Genomic DNA, 15,086 nt, shown 5'->3' with positions numbered 1-15,086 from the left:
CTCCAGAGCTTTGGTAAATATATTGTGTTGGCTAGTCTTATGTCAACTTAACACACAACTAGAGCTATCTGAAAAGAGGCAACCTGATGTGAGAAAATGCCTCCATAAGACTGGCTGCAAGGCATTCTCCTAATCAGTGATTGATAGGTTGGGCCCAGCCCATTGTGGGCAGGGCCACCCCTGGCCTGGTAGTCCTAGATTCTATAAGAAAGCAGGCTGAGTCAAGACTGATGACACATGGCTTTAATCCCAACACTCTGGAGGCAGAGGCAGGTAGATCTCTTTTGAGTCCAAGACCAGCCTAGTCTGGAGATTAAGTCCAACATAGCCAGAGTTACACAGAGAAATCCTGTCTTGAAAAAGGCAAACAAGCAAACACAAAGACAAACAACAAAAGAAAACAAAACCAAGCTGAGCATAAACCCTTTCCTCCCTAACTTGCTTTTAGGTCAAGGTGTTTTGTCACAGCAATAGCAACCTACGGAAGATGCATACAATCATGGATGGGAAGGCAGTCAAATATGTCAATTCTTCCCAACTTGATCTATATACTTAACACAGCCCAGCCAGCCTCTGCAGATGTAGCTTAGTTGGAGTGGTGCTGGCATAAAGCCCTGAGTTCCATTGTTACCTCACAAACCAGTTATGGTGACACATGCTGGTGGTTCCTGCACTGAGGAGGTGAAGGAGGATCAGAGGTTTCCTCTCATCCTTGGCTATACAGTGGGTTAAAGCCAGACGGGTTGCTTAAGACCTGCCTCAAACACAAAAAGATCCACACAAACTTCAGCAAGCTATAGGTATTGACTCATTCATGCCAAATATAATATGAACAGACAAAAGACCCACGAGACTATGGGTAGAATGAAGGTTGCTAATTAACTGCCCTTAAGAAAGGGTGATTTCCCTGGCTTATCAGGGAGAGCACAGTCTCATCACAGGCATCCTTATAAGTAGAAGAGAGAGGCAGAAAAGTCAGTGTCAAAGTAAGCTGAGTGGTGTGAGCAAGAGTCTATCGGACACTACTAGGTCCAAAGATGGAGGGAGGAAGCTCAATCCAGGGATGCATGGAAACTCCAGTAGTTGAAAAAGCCAACAATAAAATGATTCTCTGAGATCCTACAGAAGACAGACTTGCCCACCCATTTCTTAATTTGAACCTGAACCACAATGAACTTCTGATTCTAGCACTGTACAATAATAAGTGTAAATTTTGAGCCACTTGGTAGTGATTTGAAGACGATAGGAGAGAAAGAACACTGCGCTAACTTTAGGCTATTTCACATCTGCTTGCCTCTGACTCTAATAAGTACTGCCACAAAGCTCTGACCTTATACAAGTGAAGACACTTCAGCCTCAAAGGCCAATGAGTGCTTGTCTTAGTTTGTATTTTATTGCTGTGAAGAGACACCATGACCAAGGCAACTCTTATAAAGGACAACATTTAATTAGGGCTGGATTACAGGTTCAGAGGTTCAGTCCACTATCCTGGGAAGCACCGCAGAGTCCAGACAGACTTGGTGCTGGAGAAGGAGCTAGAGTTCTTCGTCTTAATACAAAGGCAGCAACAAAAAAATAAAAAAAGACTGTGTCTTCTTCTGAAAGCAGTCAGCAGGAGGCTCTCTTTCCACACTGGGAGGAGCTTGATTGTAGAGACCTCAAAACCTACCCCACAGTGACACACTTCCTCCTATGAGGCCATACCCACTAATAGTGCCACTCCCCATCAGCCACACCCACACATGAGTCTATGGGGATCAACCTATTCAAACCACCACAGTGCTATTGTCTGGCTATGTCTTGAACATGTGCCCTAAGGGCTGCTCATTGGAAGCTCAAGGTTGGGGAGGTGATGCAATGTTTAAAAGAAGTGGGGGTCTTCTGCAAGCTGATTGAGTCACTAAGGAGATGAATATGGGTCTGTATGATCGTGGTCAAAGAGCCTTTCCCTTTCTGCTCTTGGCTTCCTGTCTCACTACGTGAGTTTTCCCACTCACATGTGCTTTCCACGTGCTGGCAACTGCCATGATGCAATGCCACTAGAGGTGCCACTCCAGGGCTAGCACTGCTCATGTGAGCAGCCCAGTAAAGTACCCATCCTTAGCCACTCTGTCACAATGTAAAACAAACTCATAAGAACGACTTGTCTACAGTGTCTTTCCTCAGTGAAATATAGTCCTGAGGTATAGGGCACTGAACCCAAAGCTGCCTTTGTGCCAGACCTGGGCTGTGCAACTTCAGCTCTTAGACTCAGTTCCCTGAAGCTAAGTAAAGAAAATTCCCATTTTTTTTTCAAAAAAAGCTCTCTATGTACACACACAAAAAAATGTATTATTTTATCTAGCGACTGGCTCTGATGGGTACTTCCCTTATTTAATATGTAGGCCTTCTCTAAACATGAAAGGAGCAGGGTGAGACATGAATTTGGCTCAAAGCACTTCCGTTTAACAAGCCAGTCAGTCCCTCGGAGTCATGTTCGGAAGGCTGTTTTTATTGTTCGTGTTTTTGCTTTTGTAATTAATTAATTGCCGATAATGCTTTTTTGTTATATTTTTATAGTTAATTAGCAAGCATTGGGAGCAGGCAGCAACTTTTCATAGACTGCATAAGCACACAGATAAGAAATCGGCATCGCTACTGGAGTGCGCAATCACGGATTACTGGGCTGCTCGCACGAGAATTACAGACTAATTCAACTACAATAAAAAATTACACTTGAAGAGCTTATTATATACTATTCCTTCCCCTTCTGAGGAATGTCTGAGCAGAAGCCTAGCATGGCTACCATGGCAACTATAACGCAAAATTGGCAGTAACTTTATGAATTGCAAATTCTGCTAAGGGTGTTGGGGAATTTTTTTCTTCCTTCCATTTTTAACCATCTCATCTGCATTATCCCAGCAATATGTTAAACAAGATTTGGGGGAACTCAGCAATTACTTGGAAACAAGCTGTGTTTTAAAGCCTCAAATTCCATTTTTCTAACGAAGGCGCATGTTCACAGGGAACCCCCAGTTTACCTGGTTTTCATGTTCCGTGGTTTTAACTGAGCTCTTAACATACTGATCACCCTCACCTTTTCTGAGGAGAGTCGGGGTACTCTAACAAAGGGACTCACTATATTCCTTCCTGAACAAACAAACAAACAAACAAACAATAATGCTACAACCAGTTTCTCCCTCCGAGTAAATTCAGTTGTGATTCTCCATCAAAACATTCACCAAAGAAATGGTCAGTCCTTCTTGTTTTCCTCCCTCAATCCCATCACACATGAGTCACATGACAATGGGAAGCAGGCAGCACCCAACGAGGCTTGCTGACTTGGGATTTAGACACTTGCAAAGGTTAAGCAAAATCACGCAGTTCTGCATGGCATGTGGTCCTCCTCACTTAAGAGGCCTGGAATTGAGAGGAGAGTCACATAGCATCATGCCACCTTCTACCTCTGATTTTTGCCTCATCCATTTCACAAGTCTGTTGTAAAAATCATATGAGACAATGTGTTTGAATGCTGCCATGTCCCATTAAAATACAACAACCCAGAATTCCGATTTTCAAATTTGATACAACTCTTAATAAAAAGCTAAAGTATAAATGGATTTTATTCTGAATCTAGCACCAGGAAAAAAAAGTGATGGTTTGCCAAAAGATAGTTCAGGTCTTGGGCAACACTCTGAAATGAAGGTAGGAACAAAAATATGAATGAAATCCTACTCTATGACAAAAGACATAAATAGTTGCCTCTCCAAACTGTCTGTTTGCAATGAGTGAGACAGAAAATGACTTTGTGAAGCACATCTCTAAGAGAAGAGTCCTTCTGTGTCCTCAGTGCAGGGCACACAGCAGCATTTTGAGGAAACAAGGAGTCTGCTGGTGTGCTCTTTTCTGTCTGTCCTGTTCCATAGCAACCCACACCTCCCCACTCCCCGGGGTCAGAACTCTAGCTGTCTCCTGCCATTAAACAATAGTCTTCAGAAAGGATGTGCCACAGAACAGCTGATGCACATAAATTATTTTAGACAAGGTAATCAGAGGAATCAAAAGGCTTTAAGAGACAGGCTCTTGAGTTGCTCTGAAGACTTTCTGGTCATAGCTTCCTTCTTTCGTGTCTTCACTCAACGTTTACTGAAAATAGATTGTTCTCTGCCCTGCGAAATAAAGGGAAGGAGCCCACAAGGGCTCATTTACACAGACCTTTCCAACTGATTGGGAGCAGACAGTCCAGCCCCCTCCTCACTCTAACAGAGTCATGAGATAGCAAAGAGCAAGCACTGAGGACAAAAGGGAGTGGGGAGATACGTCCTGAGAAGTGCTAAAGAGTTGTGTGGTGTGGGAGTGTCCTGCATGATAGCGAGGGTTGGGACTCTGTAGAGGAGAAAGCACTGGGAAAGTCCAGAGAGACGAAACCTGAGTGCTGTAGCTGCGGCACGAGAGGGCAAAGGTAGAAGACCAAAGAATCCTTCCAATGTGTATCCAGGTTGGCTTGACAGTCTATGCATAACAGTGAGAAGGCCCATATTCTTTCTGAATAAGGAGAAAGAATGTTGTTATCAGATCTGGGTTTCAGGAAGGACTCAGCAGGGATAGCAGACTCTTTCCAGCAAGACTACCGGTCAGTCACGTCACTCATGTGTCTCCTCGGGCAGCCTGCTCTCTTCAGCACAGACCGGAAAGCCAACGGCCCTGCAGACATGAGGAGCTTGACAGAGCTACAGGAAACTAGAATCCGCTGTCCTCCACAACTTGCTGAAGAGCAAGGAAAGCTGTTAGCCTGCTCTCAGAAGGTGAGCGCACAGATTGCAAAACATTTCCACCTCTCCAGCTTGGCAGTGATACAAAAATGCAGTCGGTTCCCTTCCCTCCAAGTAACTCACAGCAGATGCTGATGCCCTTAGCCTCTTCCCCAGCTACAGTTCCCAACATCATTTCCTTCCAGAGGTCAGGCATATGGAGCTCATTAAATTCTACACAGCAACATTCGAACCGTGTGAAACTTTTTGTTTGCAGTGCAATTTAATGTTGAGTTTGATTTAAGGGGGACTGCACATTCTTGGTCCTGGGACGGAAGCCTATTCATCCAGAAGTTTAAAACCTGGTTTAGGAAGATGGGTTGGAGAATTGAGGCTTATGTTGAAGATTTGTAAAGGTGGAAGAATGCCCTGTCTTAGAAATGGTCTACTCCAGCTTCATTTTTCATACAGTGGAGGAAACCAAGGTCTGGACTATTTAAATGGTAGAGGTAGGGCCTAGAAACTGGGTCTCCTCGTCCTTGGCCCAGCAGCACTACCACCCTTGACTCCCTACAGATCAGAAAGAAGAGACAAATAGCATTTCTCTTCCAAGGTGAAACTCACTTCAAAATAAAAATGGCCACCCATTTACAATGTGCTCACTCCTTCATATCCTATTATAAAAATGAGAACATTAAGACTTTTGCTTGAAAGTGACTGGCTTCTGTTTGCTACAAGATTATATAACATGTGGAATGAAGTTGCTAGGAGTTTAAATAACTTCCTCAGAGTCATGTGGCTTAATATAAAAGTCTAAGTCTTGGTGTCTTCACCTGTAAATGGGTAAGATGGTTCTCACAGTTCAGTTGGATGTTGTGTTTACTTAAACCTTAAAGGGAAATGCTTAAAAGACAGTGACTGTTGTATTTTGAAGGAGTGGGAGGGCTTCAGTCTTCTTAACAGACTCAGTAAATACTCATTCTCACAACTGCAGTCTGAAACCTCTGAACCCATCAGCAAAAATTAAACATTTTCTCCACTTGTACTTATTATCTTAGGTGCTGGGTCATGGTGGGAAAAGCTATCACACACACACACACACACACACACACACACACACACACAGAGAGAGAGAGAGAGAGAGAGAGAGAGAGAGAGAGAGAGAGAGAGAGAGAGGGAGAGAGAGAGAGAGAGAGACTTCATTCACTAATATTAGCCCTCCAGTGCATCTAATCACTTGTTTAAAATGAGGCCACATTGTGAAAGGACATTTGCCACCACCGAGGATTCTTACAGACTTGGTTTCTTGAAGAGAAGTGGAGATGCTTTCTACTTATTGGATCAGGCTCGGGAACCTTGGAGAAGTCATCTGCCATGGAACCAGAGCCTGCTCCCAGGACAAGAAGGTGGGAAATGGGGGTGTTGATAACTCCATGTCAGACCTGGGGAAGGTAGACTTCTCTGGAAGTGTTTGTGAGAGTAATATTCCATCTTCAAAACAATTACATGTTATGATCACAAGCAGGAAGGATTACTGTAGCTCTTGAAGAATTAATTCTCAGTCAACAGGAAGGACACAATGAAAGAAAGAGCCTCTGAGCTACACGAACCCCAGGTAGCCTGTGGGAGGAAAATGCCTGGGCCAACCAACTTTGCCCCTATTCAGGATAAACTGTCACCTACTTCACCCATTTCCCCAACAACACACACACACACACACACACACACACACACACACACACACACACACACACTGACGAGTAGACCACATGCCTCCCATGCTCTGCCAGCATCTTTCAGAACTGAGGGTCAATACCATCCCTGCTACTTGCACTTCAAGACTTCATCCTTCATGCTGTTATCACCATAACCCTATCATCGCACTGCTTGTTAGTCATGATTAAAACAATAAACAAAGGGAAAAGTCTTCCCCTGGTGAGCATGAAGAATTGCAGATTGAGTACATCTTGTTTGGGCCCCACACCGTGTAATGTTATATGCTATTACGAACAGTATTAGAGGATGTTTTATTGCCTGATACAATTTCTTTCTAATTGTACTATCTGCTCCCTTCAGATTCCAATCTCATCCTGAAGGCCCAACAAAGTAACCCAGAGGGAGTTTATAGCTCTTGCCTGCAATTTATGGAAAAAGTCTTTCTCCTTGGTGATATAACCCTGAAGCAAAAATGTGAAACGGAGCAGAAAGAGTCAGGGCAGGCTTTGACTACTCGGCATTAAAAGGAAGAGCATATGGGATATGAGCCTTGCTGCTGGGGTAACTAGCACGGAGGGGAAATCTGGGGGCTCATGTGGAAGTGTGCCATACACCGGCAAGCTCACGCTAGAAAACCAGTTCACTCAATGGCTGGCTCAGTCCTGAGGCTGGAAACAGTGAAGATTTCTTTTGTCCTCTCTCACTGGCTCTGTCAGCTCTTTCTTTCCTCACCCAAACAAGAATGCCTCTGGCATACGAGAAAGAACTCTATTCGCATCCAGTGGTTAGAAGAACCTAATTTCAGGTATCCTAAAAGCGCATCTGTTGATCTATCTTCAATAGTCATCTCTCACCCAATTTTAGGTCCTTCGCTCTTGTGATTTGAGGGGAGGGGAGTGTCAGTCTCCTCTACTAGCTTGTCCATCTTTCCTTTTCTCTTTTCTTCCTAAACTATTCTCTGTGCTGCCTCTGGGTCCTGGACAAGGATAAAAAAGGACAAGGGCAAGGTCTATGAACTGGTGGTCTTGTATTCTTTGAGGATTGTCCTTTTAAGTAAGATAATCAGATGCTGGCTCTGGCACAACCTTGTATGGGGGGGGGGGATTCTTAAAGAGATATTCTCCTTCCTCAGTTTGTTCTATCACTGCAGCCCTCATACTAACCATGCTCCTAACTGAACCCCTAAATGCATTTTGGGCTTAGAAGACTCCATATGGCTTCCTTTGCAAACGCTGGCAGGAAGTCCTATAGGGCAGGTGCCTTTCAGCATCACTCTGACTTGCTAGTTTCCTCATTAGTCACTTACTCCACGAGAAGTATCTCCCTGTCATCTGCTCCCTGGAGACCCTGAAGCCTCTCATAGTGTCTGCTTTTGTTCTACCATCAAAAGTAACTACAACCGTCTAGGCCTCTCCAGGTAACAGCCAGGTTTCACCCCCATCCACCTTCTCCAAGCCCACCAACACTGATCCACATCAAGTTGTGAAATGCAATTCTAAATGCAGTCTTCTGAGTGTCAACATGAGTTATGATTTTAGTTCACTGACGTCACAAGTCTAAGGTACCAGGTATTTCTCAATGAGCAGGTCACACCCGACCCTTTCTCTCTCACTGGGTTTCAAGCTTAACAGGTATCTCTGCAAGATACAGATGATTTTCTCTTGCGAGCATTCCAACTTTCTCCTTGGTGAAAAAAAAAACTTACGATTTACATTCTTCTCTCTCATAATCTTAGACAATTTAGAGAGACAGCTCCATACTCATACATAAATACCAATGTTTAAGCTTATTAGAATATAGATTTTCACATATAAAAGCTTATATCCATCTTGGCATTTTTCTAATACTCAAGCCGAATATTATCTCTTTAGATGCCATGACTCTTTTAATGAAGTAAATATGATCTTTCAAATCTTGTCAATGGCACAGAATACTTTTTGAATTCATGCATTCTTATGAAATGAATGCAGAGTTTATTGGATAAAGGGATAGATGATGGATAGGTAAATAGATAGAGATGGACTTATTTTCTAAGTCTTCTAAATTCTACATGGTGACCTTGGGAAATGTCATCTAATGTCATTCAGTCTCTTAGTTTTCTCAGTTATAGACAGACACAATAGTCACAAGGCTTGCTGTGAGAAACGGATGAGATTACTTGCAAGCTCTATACTATATACTGCAAGGAGGTATCAGTGAGATGGGGCAGGAGATCTACGGCTCTGCTATTGCCTTCAACATTTTTCACAGGCTCCATTTTACCACATGCAGATCAGACACTGGAAGATTATGCCCCAGTTTCCTGTGGGCAATAGTCCAAATAGGAGAATCAAAATAGCTGTGCAACCACCAAAATCTGTCCCAGAGTTCCCCCCACCCACTGAAGCTGATAACAATGACTACATCATAGGGTTGTTGTGAGAATCACATCTCTTAATGTAGTACAGCGCCTACTACAGAGACAGCAGTACCCAGCATATACAATGATTAGATTCATTAGTACCCTGTAAATTCCCAGTGTAAAATACCACAGGGTTACCTCCCCCCTTCAATGCCTAGGTTCTGTCATTTTTGAATAAGCTTAGTTGCTATGGTTACCTCCCAAAGACACAACGTTGGAAAACTTGTTGGAAGATGGGGATTGATGGCAGAAGGCTTTAGTGGACGACACAAAGCAACTTCAGCAGTGGAGACATTTTAATACATGTGAGCAGTCTCCCTTGGAAACCAAATTCACATTTTTGCCAACATGGAAATGAACTCAAGAAGTGGAGCCTCAGGAACTTTGTGCATGGCTCCCATGTGAGACCCAGACCCAAGACCTCAAGAACAGCATTTCTGCTCCTGACTCAATTCCAGAGCACTTCGGTGGCCTCTCCCAGGACCTGACAGTCACAAGATGTAAGTTGCTAGACAGCCTTCATCTGATGCTGTTACTTCTGTGTAGAAGGAAAAATAAGTGGCCCAGCAATTGAGTTCAAAAAGAGGGGGGCAGAGCTAAGAAACATACACCATTTGGTGTTGTGCACTAAATAATAATAGGCATTTCTTGCTATATTCACTAGCAGCATTGATATGTGTTCTGGGGGCAGAGAGAGGTCTCACTTCCTCTCAGTCCTGTTCACTGAGGGGAGTGGTGCTAACAGCCCAAGCTGATCCCTCCCCTTGGTGTGCTTATAAATGGGTTTTCATCTATGAAATCAGCTACAACTACAGCTACAGCCACTCTCAGTGAGCGAACAAAAGCTGGTCTGACCCTGCTTCCTCTTTCCAACACAAGCAAACCCAAGGCCCTAAGAGGCCTGGCAGACCCAAGGTATTGTATAGACAGTCCTCCTGAAAAGACTCTTTCTGCCTGGTCATTTTTTCCCAGACATTCCAGGGAGCTGTCCTGCTCTTATTTGAAATTCTAACCAGAAGGAAGTCACCCCTGAAAATACTAGGTGCCCCAATTTTCTTTTCATGATGATTCAGCACCACCTAGGGGACACTGCCATTCATTTCTTGTTTTTTCTATCTCCAGTTCCTTGTAAAGTACTTCGGTCCTCCCCACTCACAGCCTCTGAGAAAGCCAGAGAAGCTTCTCTGCCACACGTGCTTTTCAGACTTTAGCCCAACTACAGCTGGAAACCATGCTCAATTAGCTTCCTGCTCAAGACCACTGCTGAGAGCTGCAGTTCATATCCACAACTCAGCCACAGGGAATTTGCCTTCCTATTATAAGAAGCATCAACTGTAGGGCACGACATATAAATGTATTTATAATATGCACACTGGTCCTTCAGATTGGCTCTTAGCATCCCCATTTTACAGATGAGGAAATTGAAGGTTATGAAGTTAAGAGACTTTCCCAGACTTCAAGCCATGGTAGACTTAGTCTTCACTATAAAATGATTTGTCGATATCCTACTATGGGTTGAGTCCCCATAGCAGCAGGATGCTCAGTTAGGTGAGTTATTATCGTTCAGAAAGATCACTCCAAAGCCCATTGGGCCATTCCAATAGCAAAGACTCAAATCATACATCTAGGTTGAGGGTACTGCTGTAGGAACTATCTTCGAGCTGCAAAGCAACACTTCATTACTTGAGAAGCAAGTTGCAGGTTAATTGAAAATATGATGTAATTCCGTGTTGCTGTGCGTGTAAGGTCTGTGATTGACTGTAATCAGTAGGAATACTTGGGAAGTACTGGTGTAGTGCTGTGAGCTTGAGGTTGGGGGAGGAGTTTAGAACTTGGCTCTTCTTTTCCCCTAAATATTATCTCTTAGGAAAACTACTTAAAGACCTTATCAATATTCCTAATCTGTGGAATGAATACAAAAAATTATCAGTAACCGTCAAACAAGTGCAGTAAAATAAATACGATCACACTGTAAAATGCTAGTACAGAACCTGGCACCTAAGAGATGGCCACTGCTGTTCTTTAACCTAATCATTCACTCAGCTCACCATTGACCTTGGCCCAACATGGGTCTCTGCCATTTCTGAATGGGAAATTCATGGTGAGCAGGTTTGGTTATGTAAACTATGCTTTGGCATCGTACACTTCACTTAAAACTAAACAATAAAGTTCCTTAGGAAAGGAGATGATAAAGGATAAATAATCTTTGGATTAGGAGAACACTCTAGAGATGAGAAATTAAATACTGAAAACAGTTTGACCTTCAAGAGATCAAATCTCTGGGGGTGGGGCTTACACATGGATGTAACACAATCTAAGCATCCACCAGACAAAGGGATAGCCCACACCATATACATACAGAATACCTAAGGGATAGCCCACACTATATACATACAGAATACCTACTACTGCGCTTTAGAAAGGAAATTCCAACATAACAAAAAGAAAAGGGAAGTGTCCTGGGAGTCTTCTTTTGAGTATTTCTATTGACAGGGGTTGGGAGTGTGGCTCAGTGGCAGATCACTCATCTGGCATGAAGCATAAGGCCCTAGGACAAGTAGGCAGTGCTGAAAAGAAGTACAGATAAATTCAATGAGGGTGTGAGGTGGAATCTCAGGGCTGTTTTGATTTGCATTTTCCTGATGACTACAGATGTAGAATATTTCTTTAGGTGCTTCTCAGCCATTTGAGATTCCTCAGTTGAGAGTTGCTTAGCTCTGTACCCCATTTTTAAATAGGATTATTTGGTTCTCTAGAGTCTAACTTCTTCAGTTCTCTCTATATTTTTTATATTAGCCTTCTATCAGATGTAGTCATTTTTTCCTTTTGACAGTGTCCTTTGCCTTAAAGAAGCCTTTCAATTTTATAAGGTTCCATTTGTCGATTGTTGATCTTAGAGCCTGAGCCATTGGTGTTCTGTTCAGGAAGTTTTCCCCTGTGCCAATGTGTTTGAGGCTCTTTCCCATTTTCTCTTCTATTAGATTCAGTATATCTGGTTTTATATGGAGGTCCTTCATCCACTTAAGAGTTGAGCTTAGTACAAGGAGATAAGAATGGATCGATTTGTATTCTTCTACATGCTGACCTCCAGTTGAACCAGCACCATTTGTTGAAAGTGCTGTCTTTTCCACTGGGTGGTTTTAGCTTCTTTGTTAAAGATCAAGTGACCATAGGTGTGTGGGTTCATTTCTATTCCACTTATCTATCTGTTTCTGTAACAATACCTGTTGAGGGATGGGGCCACCCACCTATCTCAAAAAATTTAACCCAAAATTGTTCCTATCTAAAGGAAATTCAGAGACAAACAATGGAGCAGAGATTGAAGGAAAGGCCATCCAGAGACTGCCCCAACTGGGGATCCATCCCATCTGCAGACACCAAACCTTGACACTATTACTAATGCCAAGAAGTGCTCCCAGACTGGAGCCTAGTATGGTTGTCCTCTGAGAGGCTTCACCAGCATCTAAGACAGATGCAGATACAGCCAACCATTGGACTGAGCCCAGGGACCCCAGTGAAAGAGTTAAGAGGACTGAAGGAGCTGAAGGGGATTGCAACCCCATAGGAAGAACAATATCAACTAACCTGACCACCCAGAGCTCCCAAGGACTAAATCACTAACCAAAGAGTACACATGGAGGGACCCATGACCCCAGCTACATATGTAGCAGAGGATGGCCTTATCTGGCATCAATGGGGAGGCCCTTGGTCCTGTGGAGGCTTGAGCACTGAGGTGGAAATGGGGGGAGGACTCTCATAGAAGCAAAGGGAAGGGGAATGGGATGGGGATTTGTGGAGGGGAAACTGGGAAGGACAATATTTGAAATGTAAATACATAAAATAACCAATAAAGAAAAAAAACAAACTAAAATAATAACTTTGGGCCTTTTCCTTCTCATGCCACCTGCTAGGTCCCATCCTTCCTAGCATCCTCCTAGGCTCCTTCAGGACTTTGCTGCATAGCCAGCTCAGCCCACCAGCCGTCCTATCCCATTGGCCTTCCTGGCCTTTCTAGGACTTCCCCACACTGCCAGGGAGCCTGCTCCTTCCTATCCCACAGTTCAGCAGGGCTCTCCAAGATGTCCCTATGTGGCCAGCTAGGTCTGCTCCTTCTGACCCCAAAGGTCCCCAGTCCCTCTGGGTCTGCCACTCCTTGCGTTGCTAGGTAAGCCCTGCTCCTCCCTCCTCCATAGCTCCCTTTCTCCTCTGGGACCTCCCTCCCCTGCCCATCAGATAGGCTGTGCTCTTTCCTACTCACCACAGTCAGTCCATCTCCTCTGTGATCTCTGATTTCTCTAAGCCCTTGGATAGATTATCACTATGGTTCACTATATAGGCCTCCAAGCTCCTCCCAGGTGTCACCAAGTGCTAACAGACTGACCAGCTCTTCTTCCAGGATCTCCTATCCCCATCCCTCAAACGAAGCCTATTCCTTCCCACCATATAAGCCGACGGTTCCCTAGGGAATCTTACTCCTCAGTGCTCCCAAGTGGTCTGTGCCTTTCCTTATCCCATAGGCTTCCCAAGAAAGCCTGCCCCCAATTCATTCCCAACTGCTTATTCAAGACCAGACTTGTAGAGCCACACCAGATCACCTTAAGGTAAAGGATGAAAAAAGATACTACAAGCAAATGAAACTAAGAAACAAGGAGACATACGTTCTAATATGTTCAAACCAAACTCATCAGAGGTCATGTCATACTCACCAAGGGAACACTCTACCAAGAGTGCTTTTTAATTTTTTTCCTTTTCATTGAAAATAGGTTCTTTATACTTCTAAGCATAGATGAACCCAACCTCATAAAATATATATTAGATCTAAAACTAGAGATTAACCCAGAACAGTGTTAGTAGGCAACTTTTATACTTGACTCTGACAAATCGACACCTGGGCAATCTGACAACCCAACCTTAGATGAAGTGCTACAGGCTATTGAGAGAGGCAGAATCAATCTTCAGGGATGACTCCCAAACAGGTTATCCAGGTCCAAGTAATTAACCCTAAACATATAGACATACAAGCAATATGAAATGTACTCACTAGGTTGTGTGTGTGCCCAAATATATGCACATATATGTAACAATAATTATAGTCATGAATTTGAGAGGAAATAAGGTGGAGTAAGAATAGTTGAAGGAAGGAGGAGGGGTAGAAGACATGTAAATACAGTACTCATATATGAGATTCTCAAGAGGATAAAAAGTATACAAATAAATGCTTTCTTGTCATTGTCCGTGGGGTAGATAGGGAACGAGCTTCGATAAATCTGTCCGGTCCTTGGAATATGCATCATCATTAGCCACTAGAAGAGACTGATAGACACTTAACATTTAAAGAATGAACCTGGGTTTTCTTAATAACAGTATTTCCATCTCACTCTGAACCTTATAAAGGTTAGATCACTTGGCTAAACACACACAAAGCTAGACGATGTCCAATATGGAACCAGAAGTCAGATCTCCTGGGACACAAACTGCAGAGCAGCAGAGGATGAGAGGGTGTGGAGATCAATGGCACGACCTCGACTCAGAAAAATGAAATTCCTAGCACCTTAACTTCCTCATCTGTTAAGTGTATGTGTGTGTGTGGGGGGGGGGGTTTCACTTAGAGATCTCTAAACTTCCTTTTAGCTCTGACCTTTCTACATGCATCTGGTTACACTGATAAAATCTGACAGCTGTTGTCATGCCACTGTGGTTTGTTAATTGGCCAGCTAGGGGAAGCCTCACAATTCTTATGTTTGTCAGCTCACATTCAAACCCTAGCCTGCCTTGCTATCTGTAGACTTGACAAAAAATTTCTCCATATACTAGACGAGGAAATGAAAGTCCACAGAGAATCCTAAGAGCAGCTAGATTCAGAGGGTTTTTAAGATAATGAAGACAGAACACAAACACATACTTAATCGTGCCAAGCAAATAGGAAGGCACATGTCGGGTGCTTAGGGATAGAATAATCCTTCCTTGTGCAGGCTATAATTACATGGATGACCATAAACATTTGCCATTGTATCCTATGGTTAGTGGATAGACAGACATATATAATGAACAAAATATTCGAACCTCAACAAAAGAATAAGGAGACAGTATTTAAAAGTAATATGTCTCGTTCATAGTTTAGCTATATATTTACATTTTATAGGTCTCATGCAATAGTGGGAGAGGCAAGGACAAAGAAATTAATCTCAGGGGCTGGGGATTTAGCTCAGTGGTAGAGCGCTTGCCTAGCAAGCACAAGG

The sequence above is a fragment of the Rattus norvegicus genome, chromosome 9, assembly GCF_021556685.1.
Source record: "Rattus norvegicus strain SHRSP/BbbUtx chromosome 9, alternate assembly SHRSP_T2T, whole genome shotgun sequence".
NCBI lineage: Eukaryota > Metazoa > Chordata > Mammalia > Rodentia > Muridae > Rattus > Rattus norvegicus.
The sequence above is the reverse complement of the archived record's forward strand: the minus strand, read 5'-3'. Positions refer to the sequence as shown.